This window comes from Schistosoma mansoni, chromosome 2 (genome assembly GCF_000237925.1).
Source record: "Schistosoma mansoni strain Puerto Rico chromosome 2, complete genome".
In the NCBI taxonomy this organism is placed as follows: Eukaryota; Metazoa; Platyhelminthes; class Trematoda; order Strigeidida; family Schistosomatidae; genus Schistosoma; species Schistosoma mansoni.
In genome coordinates, this window is record NC_031496.1 from 26,226,314 (window position 1) to 26,239,998 (window position 13,685).

General features: G+C 34.7%; 1 non-coding gene across 1 annotated transcript; it reads left to right on the forward strand.

Moving 5' to 3' along the window:
• The first annotated feature begins 10,690 nt into the window (after nucleotides 1-10,690).
• Nucleotides 10,691-10,757, forward strand: Smp_tRNA_00427_Gln_TTG.1.1. Its single transcript has one exon. It is a non-coding gene (tRNA).
• Nucleotides 10,758-13,685: the final 2,928 nt, after the last annotated feature.

The window sequence follows — 13,685 nt, forward strand, 5'->3', positions numbered from 1 at the left end:
ATAATTGTCTGAATAAACAATATTACCATTTTGATTCCCACTAAACACATTCAAAATATCGAATAAATCAATAAGAGGAAAGAATTCCTTTTTCTCCCCCAAAAAATATGATAAACAAATAACTACGTTCATCTTTTTTTTCTTCTTCTTCTTGTTGTTTTTTCCATCTTCTTGTATTTGTTTTTGTTGTTACTTGGATTATTTTTTTGTTAGAACAGTTTGGAAGCAAAGTAAATTGACGATGGGCATATATACACAAATAGGTAGACATATGCGGACCTATACACATCAACACAGTTATATAAGAATGTCAACATACCATGTGTCATATTGAATTATTGACAAAGATACACAAAAATTGGTATCTGTCTAGTTTTACATCATTTTTTGTTGTTCGATTCTGCTTAAATCGTTATGGTAAAATAATAGAATGACTGCTTTAAGGCATAATAGTTATTAGATAAACATCATGCATTATGTTAGTCAAAGTCTATTAGTTACTAAATATCTTGTAACTGTGGATTAATGAGAATATATTGAAGAATCATGAGTTTTAGTTTCATAATTTAAATTCAAACATTCACCAGCTGGAAGTTCACTTTCACATGTACAATGACTCTTATTCTCCTTTTATTGATTATTATATTTTATCAGTTTTGACTTAGTTTTATGCAACTAAAGATTGATTATTAACCTAAATGTACAGATTAGCTAGATTTCTTCACACTACTTTATAAAACTCTATTCTTCGTGTTTGTATTGTATGGTATGTTAAAATCAACGAACTTATAGTTGTCTTGAATCAAGTTGAATTGTACCAGATTACAATAAGTGTTGATCGAATTCTATTGATATAATTCCAGTATAGCCACTAGTCCAAGTAACTGGACATTGCAAGTTTTATGTTTACATGTTGAGTGATCATTGTACTAACTATTTATAATTAACTATCAGATTGAATACAATACAGCAAAGAAATAATACTAACTTTAGTCATTAATAATTATTTAGTTAACTGGTCTATTTTAAGTAGTTAATCAATATGGCCTGAGATTATGTATGGATATGAAGGTGATAGACATTTTACACAATCGTATGATCATAAACCATGTTTGATGGACAAAATATTCAAGAGGATAAGATACAAATAATCAAGATTTATTTTACACAAAAAAGCGGACTAAGAGAGGAGATTGGACAGTATATAAAATTAGCAATATATGCTTTAAATATATCTATATATAAAGTTTATTCAGAGTTCTTAAGATTAAAATTATCCGTGTAAATAATTCACCATATCTTCAGTCATTACAAACCACTTTGATTTGTTAATCACTAAATACCGAATCATGGCACCAATAGTACAAATGCTAGAAAGAAATCCAGTGGGTATATGTAACCAGAAAATATCTATTGGTGATTTTCGTCATGATTCAATATAAGCTGGGGAACTAAGAGGCACTTAACAGCTATTTCGTCTTATTAAAGCATACTTCAATAGCATACGCCTATAAACTTATATATCTATAGTAGGACAGTCAGGTTTTGTAGTAAAAGAACACCTTACCTCTAAATCATTGAGCTGACAAAAAGTAGTCCATGTTTCCAATATTGATTAATTCATAATATAGCCTAATCACCATCCCATCCCACTGGTGATATATATCTTACTCCCGATATGTCTTAACTTGATCAGTCACAACTTTTAACTAGGAATACTGGATCAATTACGACATTTTGATTTCATCCATTCATTCTTAACTACACCATAAATTTCATTCTATAGAGATTTTTAATCAAACTGTTAGATGACTTTTAGTTGTCAGTATTTAGAATATTTATAAACTTTATTGGTGGAAAAAATCTTGTTATGAAATATTCTTGTTATCTTAATTAAACGACTATTAAACTATATCTGTAACAAGGATAATTTATACAGCACCTTTGCGATGTGTGGGCGAGAATAATAATGATTAGTTGTCTGCTTAGTCAAACATGTAGAAAGTTTGACAGGTATCAGATGAGTTATATATTCCCCTATCCTTATTATTTATTATTTTTGACTAATTGTTCATTATTGTTGGATTGTGTAGGATTTTGGTGCGGAAATATATTTACGTTCTAGTCAGGCTAACCTCGTGTTCTTGATATGAGTTGTGTTGAAGTCTTGTAGAGTAGACACTGAGAGGGAATCTAGTGTAGATATTCATCTAAGGTAAATTAAAGTCCCATTCTTGTTAAAAGGAAAAGGAATGTTATAACACTTTAGTTACATGAACCTTCCAAAACCATTAGAATCTAGGTGGTGATTGAGTATTTAAATTAATGAACACTTCAAGTGTTTCATCAGTATTTGTTTTAGTTTGTACTTATTAAATGATACAACAATATATATTATTAAAGATGGATAGTGGCTAGCAGTGGAATCCACGACGCGCGTCAAGTCCTATTTGGTACTCGTCAGCTGGATGTACCTGCATCTGAGTTGATGTTCGCTCCGGGACTCGAACCCAGTACCTTTCGCTATCTGGACTCGGTGGCCGAGTGGATTACGCGATGATGTTTGAAGCGAAAGGTACTGGGTTCGAGTCCCAATGTGAACATCAAATCTGAGATGCAGGTACATCCGGCTGACGAGTTCCAAATAGAACGAAACGTGCCTCCTGGATTCCACTGCTAGCCACTATCCATCTTTGCTTACCGTGCTTGTGAATTAAGGCTATATCGAGGCAATACGCACAGTATGCACATATGCCAATTAGAGGCTGACCAGTTGCAGTTCTAAACATGAATGGGAAGATTCAAACAAACAATACTAAGTGAATATATATTATCGATCACAACTTTCAATTTCTTTAATTCTTATCGACATCTCGTTGGTGTGTTTCTACATTATTACTAGTTCGAAAAATATCACAGTCTACTTTGAAAGTTATTCGACAAACAGTTATAATACTGTTTACCTCAATCAATTTGAAAACATGTATCAATAGATTGGATAGGGGAATGTAGGTGATTGAATTTCTTTTGCTCTCTTAATTAAAGCTCTAAACACTTAGCTATTGAAATGCTACCAAACGAAAAACTGAATAGAATTTATCTATGATAGCTCAATAATCAACAGAGTATAAAAGATTGAAGTATTGTGGAAAATGAGACGTTATTCCAATTTTATACATTTCAGAAATAATAATAACAATATATATAAACGAATAGTATTGTTTTCGATTAGATCCTCATCAAGCTTTATTTTAAATTTCAGTAATATTTATATGCATATGAGAAATTTATATTAGGTTGAGATCATGAGTCAATTGAAGCTAGACCACCATGGAAAACCTGGAAGCACTGGACGGCCATTTCGTCCTATTGTGAGACTACTCAACGGTGCGCGTCCACGATCCCACCACCACAAAATCCCCCTTTGGATATGGACATATGCTCACTAGCGACTGGCTCCATGAAGGTATTTCCTCGAGTTCCAGTGAGAAGCAGTAACCAGTGGAGTTCAACCAGGTCTTTTGGGTGATATCAACTCACTGAAGACGTTGTTGAATTATTGCTCAATTTCGTGGATTGGTTGAAGTTTAGACATTAACACCGTTGGATGCCGGCCGGCCGGCTCAGTGGTCTATCGATTAAGTGCTCTGGTGCGAGACTGGTAATCCTGGGTTCGATCTCGCGAGTGCGGGATCGTGGACGCGCACTGCTGGGGAGTCCCATAATAGGACAGAACGGCCATCCAGTGCTTCCAGGTTTTCGATGGTGGTCTAGCTTCAACTGACTCACGATCTCAACTATATAAAATTACTAAAATCTCCACGAAACCCTCTTCCGTTTATACATATGTTGTTCTAAATCACAACTTGAGAAATTTTCAAATAATAATAAACAAGGAAACAACCAATAACCATTGGGATTGTATGATTTCTTTTGTTAAAAAAGAAAGATGATTTAAACAAATAATAAAATATTTCGTTTAAACAATATAAGGTTACTTCAATACGTTCCTTGAAATCTCATAAGTAGGTAATAATTTCGTGATGCCATTTATTTGAGTGATTATTTGATTTTTTTGTTTATTTTTTCCAATAAATACTTGCCGATAATCACTATGACTACAGAACAAAAAAACTTGAATTGAATGTTTATTATTGACAAAAAAATAATGGAATACAGTTTGATTGATTCGAAATATCCCAGTGAAAATAAATATTAGACCTATTTCTACCCAACTTTCATAAGCATACATAATCGATTAGGCCATAGTGTCAATTATCATCATCTTCTTCTTCTTCATTATTTCATCCACTGTAGTTGATTCATTCTGAAGTAGAATTCCAACTGGAGTAGGATAATATGACAGTGAAAAATATACGATTAAATGTCACAGAAAATAACTGAAAATTCATCAGTTGTAATGCAACATAGGAGACTAGATAGAATGTAAACAACCAAAACAACGAAATAAACAATAATAGCTTTATGGTCAAAAAGAACCAATCAACATCAAGGTGTACGGGACAAACTGTGAACCACATGTGGAGAAATTCAAACACTTTATTTCTATCCGAAGTTTGTGCTGATGATGTCATTCAGAAGAACAATGAAAGCTCCACGACCAAACCATTTAGCTCAGAGAACAAAACTCCATCGAAATGTAAACAACAATATTAAACGTTCCAATTACTAGAAACATTCTCGACTGTCTAGCTATTATTATTTATTTTCAATAATAATTAACATAGTGACTAAATTCAAAAATTTATATGAAATATGTTACTTAGGATGAATGTTTGTTGTTAATATGAGTAAATTTCATACATCATTATTGATTTATACAGTGTAAATCGATTCAATCTGATTAATGATTGAAAAATACTAAGTTACTGATTTATTTAAAATGGAATTTAGTTGCCAACTGAATACATAAATAGTTAACTGGTTAATTGACTAACTAACTAAGTGACTGATCGGTTATGCAACAATAATAATGTTCAAACAAACACAACAAAAATTGATCCATTAATTTCAACCATCATTTTATTTGACTGTTTAGTTAACTGGTTAAAATGAAATAATGATCCGAGTAAGTAAACAGGTATCGATCATTAAGTAGTTACCAATATCATGTTGTGTTGTCCAAAGTGTTGGTTGGATTCAATTGATTAGGTTGGAGTGAAGCTAATTAAACTAAATGATTGAAAATCTAGATGGACACATTTTAAAGGTATGGATTCAGAAAGCTCGATTGGCTTTTGACAAATTAATTAACTTGTAGAGTAGTTCAGAGATCCTTTTGTCAAATACAGTGAAAGTGTGATGCATATCAGTCCTCCCTCTATTACTCTATAGCTGAAAAACATCCTATTTTATATTCATTTAGTATTGTTTGTTTGAATCTTCCCATCGATGTGTTAGGGCTGCAACTGGTCAGTCTCTTATTGGCATATGTGCATACTGTGCTTATTGCCTTGATATAGCCTTAATTCACGAGCATAGTAAGCAGAGATGGACTCAGTGGCCGAGTGGATAACTCGATGGCGTTTGAAGCGAAAGGTACTGGGTTCGAGTCCCAATGTGAACATCAAATCTGAGATGCAGGTACATCCAGCTGACGAGTCCCAAATAGGACTTGACGCGCGTCGTGGATTCCAATGCTAGCCACTATCCATCTTTGCTTGCCATCCTATTTTATAGTTGGGAGACAGGAGTAGGCTGGAGGTTTTCGATTATGGATATATTCAAATCACTTCTCACTCATGGTGAAACAACTAAATGACCAATACTGTCGTTAGGCACTAAGCATTAAGTGAAGATGGCGAATTGATTGACGATGTTGTGAATATTCATCATCTAAATTGTCTGGAACATGTGTCATGTATGTCTAACCATCGTCTACTTCAATGAGCAATGTTAGCCAGTGTAAGAGTAAGTAGTAAAAACATCATGGTCGTCCAGTCTAAAACGCATCATCAGTCCATGAAGTTGTTAACTGCTTGTCTCAGTCATGTTTGCAGATGCAGGCAGTCTGTTTGGCGTTCTAATGATAGTTATGAGCAGTGGGTGAATAAGTTGGGTGATACGACTCTTTATCTTCACCTAGTTCTTCAGTTCCAGTATTCCCTCATGCATAAATTTTCCTTCTGAGTTTTAGTGTGGTATGGCAACTTGAGTTAATCACATTTTGACTCGGTCTTACGTTAATTATAGCCGACTAGTCAACTTACTTTGATGACAGGTGGTCATAAGCAATAGACAAGAAACACCATTCAATGCTGGTTACATTCTGTTTATTATTCGTCAGAAACTGTTCCCTGGTAATCACAACCAAAAGGGTTATTGTTTAGCCATTTGAACCACAACTGATTTCCTATGGGACTGAAACGTTGACGCCAGTAGCTGGTTGGTAACCAAGCCATGTAGCCTAATCAGAAATTCTGACTGGATTCTGTTGATAAAGTTTCATTGTGATCACTTAGGTCAAGTGATTCGATATCAAGGAGGATTTGATTTGATGTTGGCTGGTTGGAGATAAACTAAGGCAATCCGTCGATGAAGTTGATATAGCTTGTAGATATAGCTTGTCATTTTCGTATAGGATTTGCATCAGTGTCACTTTTACTCACGTCATAAAACATCCCGTTTTGTGAATATCTAAAAACCTAACTTTAGGATCAGTAGCAAACTGTATAACGTAGATTATAAGTTTTTAGCAATGATAGTTTATTACGTTGTTTCAGCTCTAGTTTAGCAGAAGCGAAACAATTCACTTTAATATTCTTCATTCCATTTGATGTAGAATAGATGAAATGTAGCTTGTAAGGCGACCCAGGATGTGTGTTTCATCCCATTTGGTACTTTTTGGCCGCACGTACCAGAGTTCCAAAGTTGATGCTCACTTCGGGACACGAACCTAGTACTATTCGCTTCAAACATTTGTTCCTAATTGATTTTCTACCTCAAGAGAGTGCAAAACCAAATGTTTATTCCAACTAATTTACGAATGGAATAGAAGTTGATAAATAGTGATGAATATTTTGCCAAATTTATTTATTTATTTAATTGTAGAGAACGTGACTGCTCTACACTATTACATACATCTACAAATCAGGTCTCTTTTTAATAGTTGAACTTATGAGTCAATCTAAGTTAGACCACTATTGAAAACCTGGAATCACTAGATGGCCGTTTCGTCATAGCATGAGACTCCTCAGCAGTGTGCATCCATGATCTCGCACGCAGGACACGAATCCAGGACCTTCAACCTAAAGTCAAATAAGAATATTTAGATTTCAGTTTTACAGGAGAGAAATATTTCAGTTAAATCACACTATATTAATCATACTTTTGTCATCAACAGATTATCACATCATTTACGATTGTATTATTATAAAACTCCATTTCTTAATTAGTATCCAATCATTAGATAGTTTGATAATAAGCATGAAATACTTATGATTTAGAATAACGAGTATAATCAATTTAATTTGTTGATTAGCCACTAGTTAATCCAGAAGTCAGATTTGGATAGATCACTGTGAAAACCTGATCTAACAACTACTGTCCATAAATACGTTTACAATGTTTTTAGAAATATACAGCAATACTGAATAGGATATTAAAATGATGATGGGCCGATTCGAGAAATGAATTATTGACTAAGTCGAAAACGAAAGGAATTCAGTATTAGAAATTCTAGTAGGTTTATTGAATCGAACTATTCATAGTTTAGCAAAGATGGATAGTGGCCAGCAGTGGAATCCAGGACGCGCGTTTCGTCCTATTTAGGATTTGTCAGCTGGATGTACCTGCATCTCAGAGTTGATGTTCACTCTGGGACTCGCTCGAACCCAGTATCTTTCGCTTCAAACACCATCGAGTTATCCACTCGGCCACTGAGTCCTGATAGCCACTTGCTTGTACGATGGGGTGAAGTTTAAATTCACTTTTGTATTGTTTGTTTGGATCTTTCTGTAAATTACACTAAATCAGGAATTCCTAGTTATTACATTAATTCGAGTAGTTTTAATCATCATATTGGCACCACGATGAAGCTTGTGTTATAGGGAATCTGTACCGAATGTACATATGCTATTAAGAGATTGATCAATAGCAGTCCTAAACAACAATGGGAAGATTCAAGTAAACAATACCACGTGAATTCGTGTTTTGATGTTAAGTAATATATATGTTTTCATTTTCATCTCATATAACTGAAAAAATAGAAATACGAACCAACGGATTGTTTTGCTTTAAATTCTCTAACGAGAAGGTTTAATAATGATAGCTTAATTGTTGTTCTGAACTATACCATATGAGTAAGATTTTTAAAATCAATATGCTTTGATGCTCTGGTTTCTGATTAGTTATTATAATAAGCTTAATTAACTTTGTATTCATCTATATTCTTACGGATTCCTCTGATGCACTGACATTTAACTCATAGACTGACAGATTGGTAAAATGGGATAACGCCTTTTAGCAAAGCAATAGTCTCTTCAATATTTTTGACAAACTATAATAACTAATTTCAGTCAGTATAAAATATAGATCAAACAAGACTTTTAGTACATTTTAATAGATAAGATCATGAGTCAATTGAAGTTAGACCACCATGGAAAACCTGGAAGCACGGGAACGGCCGTTTCGTCCTATTGTTCAAAAATTCTCATTGTATTTGGATAAATCATATAGCAATAACCGTGTGATTTGTTTTATTTTCTCAATAATCCGTAGGTTGAATTTCAATGTTTCCAGTCGTTTTGTGTAGTATAAATGTGACAGCTTCAATCAATTACAATTTATAAATAATAAGAATATAAGTAACCAAACTGTAATGAAATGTAACATTACATTACAATTATAAATAAGTAAATGATATGAATTATAGTGAATCTTAATGAATGATATGGTTGTTTATGTATGTATAAAGCAAAGATGAAATCGTATATATCATTGGGGGTTTTATTGTCGAATGAATTTGTATTAAACATTGTGAAAAATGTAGCTAACAAGTGAAGTTACTAGATAATGTACTGGATTTTTATTAGTGTTGGATGATTGAATAAACTAAATGGTATACCTTGGTTTTATGCATAATTGTGAGGACTGGCTCCATGAGGTATTTCCTCGAGTTCTAGTGAGAAGCAGTAACCAGTGGAGTTCAACCAGGTCTTTTGGGTGATATCAACTCACTGAAGACGTTGGTGAATAGCTGCTCAATTTCGTGGATGGTTTAAAGTTAGACATTAACACCGTTGGATGCCGGCCGGCCGGCTCAGTGGTCTATCGATTAAGTTCTATGGTGCGAGACTGGTAGGTCCTGGGTTCAAATCTCATGAGGCGGGATCATGGATGCGCATTGCTGAGGAGTCGCACAATAGGACGAAACGGCCGTGCAGTGCTTCCAGGTTTTCGATTGTGGTCTAGCTTCAAATGACTCATGATTTCAAGTATGTATATTTCCTTTTGTTGATGGAACAGTTGTAACCAGTCTTTTTTAATTATAATCGTAACTCATTTATCAACTAGAAATTTATGTACTTGACTTTGAGTCACAGTGAATAGTTCAGCACTACTGATAATATTTTGATGCAAAAAATGAAAAAGATCGAGGAGGTTTCGAGACTAAGACCTACTGATTGAAAAGCAAATTATTTAATCATTAAGTCATAACTCACTTGGTATTGTTAGATTGAATCTTCCCATTGATGTTTAGAACTGCAACTGGTCAGTCTCTAATTAGCATATGTGCATACTGTGCGTATTGCCTCGATATAGCCTAAATTCACAAGCATGGTAAGCAGTGGAATCCAGGACGCGCGTTTCGTAAGTCATAACGTTCAAGAAGGAGATTACTTTGGTGACCGTTTCAGGCTGGCTCTCGATTATCAACAAACAATATATATGACATTGAAGGAACAAATGTTTTGTATTACTTAAACCTTCATTATCGTGGTGTCAATGTCGTAAACCCTCACAATGATCTTTATGAACTACAAAGAACATTTTATAGGGCTGAAGTATTGATGTTATTCAGTAGTTGGGTAACCATTCTATGTACTCATCATTATGGCCTAGATTATTCATTTTTTATCCAGTCGCGTTGCGTAAGGACAAACTGCACTGCGACTTTCAGGTCACTCAGCGTAATAGCAACATTTTAAGTTTATAAACTTAATTAGATTATGAACAAGTAGATAACGTAACTTTGATTACCATTCTATTACCAGTTTGTACATATTAATCCTGGTTACTCAATTATAATTGAAAAATTATCATGGCAGTGGCTCTAACAGTAGTGTGGACTGGCTCAGTAACAAATCAATGAGGCAGTATGAACTCTTCAGAGGTAGTAGGTATAATTTGATGATGAGCTATAAAGAAATCTAATGGTTTAGACATTATATTATATAAAACAACTAACAGCTAACCAAGTCATTGAAGTACTACGGAAAAAACTTAACGTTCTGATCTACCCGTGATTCTTTCTATCAATAAAGTCAAAAGAAGTCACAGATTGTTGGTAAATTAGACACTTCATATCGATTTACCACATTAGTTATTGATTTTTAAGAACCAAAACATGATTTCTTGTCATTTGATTCATTTAGTCTGCGTTTTAGTTTCCATGTTCTTGTACATTTATACTTTGTGTGTATTGCACAAACAAGTAGCTAACAGGACTCAGTGGCCGAGTGGATAACGCGATGGTGTTTGAAGCGAAAGGTACTGGGTTCGAGTCCCAGAGTGAACATCAACTCTGAGATGCAGGCACATCCAGCTGACAAATCCTAAATAGGACGAAACGCGCGTCCTGGATTCCACTGCTAGCCACTATCCATCTTTGCTTACAATATTCACCAGTTTAGTTTTTCCGATACTTCAAAAGTTCACTGGTTACAACCTTAAAGTATGAATACATTTCTAATCTATGAAATTTCTGTTGTCTCAGCTTTCTTTTCTCTTTTTAGTCATATATTATATGAAATGTTTAATAGAGATCAAAACAAATTTCGTTACAACTTGTTTTTTACTTTTTCTTTTTTTCTAAGGTTTGTGCCAAATGACAACCCTCGACAACTGTGTATATTATGTATGTTGTTTGTTTGCTAATTCTTAAACATTTAATGTTTCATTCATTTCATAATGAACAGCTGGATTATTATAAGGCAAATCTATTTGTAAGTAAATCTGAAATTATCTATTTATAATAAACTTCGAATTTATATTCCTTTACATTTTCATCATTTAATTGATCCTTATTTTACACTTTATTAGCCTGCCAAATATTGATTTTATCCTCATATATTATCATTTCATATTATATATTATATTATAATTAATATCCATTTGGTTTTAATTATCAATCGTTAATTGTTGTTGTTTACGCCTGTTACCCCTCGTGGAGGAGCATAGGCCACCCACCAGTATTCTCCATCCAACCCTGTCCTGGGCAATCCTTCCTAGTTCTTTCCAGTTTACATTCATCCCTTTCCCGACGTAATGTGTTCTTTTACCTTCCACTTTTCCTTTTCCCTTCCGGATTCCGATTTCGGGCTTGCCTCGTGATGCAGTTTGATGATTTCCTTAATGTATATCCGGTCCACTTCCAACATCTTTTCCTAATTGAAGTTGATTTGTCCTCTCCCATAAAACGCTATTGCTGATGGTATCCGGCCAGCGAATGTTGCGTATTTTGCGAAGACAACTGTTTATAAATACTTGACCTTCTTGACGATGGATTTAGTAATTCTCCACGTTTCAGCTCCGTACAGTGAAACTGACTGTCTGGATGTTCGTACTTAAGATTCTCACTTTGAAACTAGTTAAGAGTTCTTTTGAGTTCCATATTATCTTCAATTGTAGGAATGTTGTCCTCGCCTTTATATCTGCATCAGATCCTTCTTGTTCATCGATAATGCTTCCCAGGTACGTGCATGTTTCCACATCTTCCAGAGTTTCGCCATCAGATGTGATCGGTTTTGTTGGTGTTCTCCGTGTTGTACTTGAGGATCTCGCTTTTTCCTTTGTGTTTGTTGAGGCCTATCGATGCAGAGTCTGTTGCTACATTTGCTGTGTTCATCTGCATTTGTTCGTGTGTATGGGATAGGAGGGTTAGGTCATCTGCGATGTCCAAATCATCTAATTGATTCTGAGAAGTCCATTGTATTCCGTGCTTCCTCTCAGATGTTGAAGTCTTCATAATCCAGTCAATCACCAGAAGAAAGAGGAAGGGGGAGAGTAGACAACCTTGTCTGAATGCGGTCCTTACTGGAAATGCATCTGTTAGCTGTCCTCCATTCACAAATTTGCACTGTAGTCCATCGTATGAGTTTTGGATAATGTTGACAATCTTCTGAGAAACTCCATAGTGTCGAAGAAGTTTCCGTAATGTTTCCCTGTCCACACTGTCGAACGCCTTTTCATAGTCAACGAAGTTGATGTATAGTGACGAATTCCATTCAACTGATTGTTCCACGATGATCTGTAGTGTTACAATTTGGTCTGTGCACGACTGATCCTTACGGAATCCAGTTTGCTGATTTCGAAGTTGGGCGTCTACTGAGTCTTTCATCCGGTTCAGCAACACTGTTGAAAACTTTTCCTGATACTGACAACACTGTGATGTCTCTATAATTCCCAAATTTTCTCAGATCTCCTTTCTTTGGTATCTTGATGAGGTATCCTTCTTCCTAGTCTGTCAGTGGCACTTGTTCCTCTTCCCAAATCTTCTTGATTAGAAGGTGAAGCATGTTTGCTGTTAATTCTATGTCTGACTTCAGTGCTTCAGCTGGTATAGTGTCAGATCCTGCCGCTTTCCCGCTCTTGATTTATCTGATGGCCATCTTGTCGTCTTCGATCGTTGGTGGGGATCAACCTTTAATAATATTCAATATTCAGTTCTTAATTTGTTTAATTATTACATCATTTAAATGAGGTTATACATGACTTTCCTTTTTCAAGCATTTAAAATAACAATATTAATCAATAAATAGAATATGGAAAGTTCAGTCATGGATAATTTAAATAAAATTATATAAATAGACTAAAAGGTTATTCTGATGTTCCGTTCTTTATTGATTTGCTTATTTAGTTTGTTTATTTAGTTTATTCATTGTTTTTTTTTAAAGAAAGAAAACTTTATCAAAACATTAGATCAGGTAAAACAAGAAAAAAACTGTCCAAACTTGACTACAGTGATTATATATGAACTACGTAATCTAATCAGTAGGAACAGACGATTAATTGAATAAAACTGTTTGTTTGTTTTTTGTAAACAATATTATATCTTAATTATCAGAAGGGGTTTTGTGGAGATTTAGTATGTTTCATAGTTGAAAGCGTGAGTCAATTGAAGCTAGACAACCATGGAAAACCTGGAAACACTGCACGGCCGTTTCGTCCTATTATGGGACCCCTCAGAAGTGCGCATCCACGAACCCGCACTCGCGAGATTCGAACCCAGGACCTACCAGTCTCGAGCCGGAGCCCTTAACCGATAGACCATTGAGCCGGCTGGCATCCAACGGTGTTAATGTCTAACTTCAACTGGTCTAGCTTCAATTGACTCATGCTTTCAACTATGAAAATACTAAATCTCCACAAAACCCCTTCTAATAATTAATATAATCATGTGCTCACTAGTGACTTCGAGAAGTACATCCAGGAGCTCTAGTGAG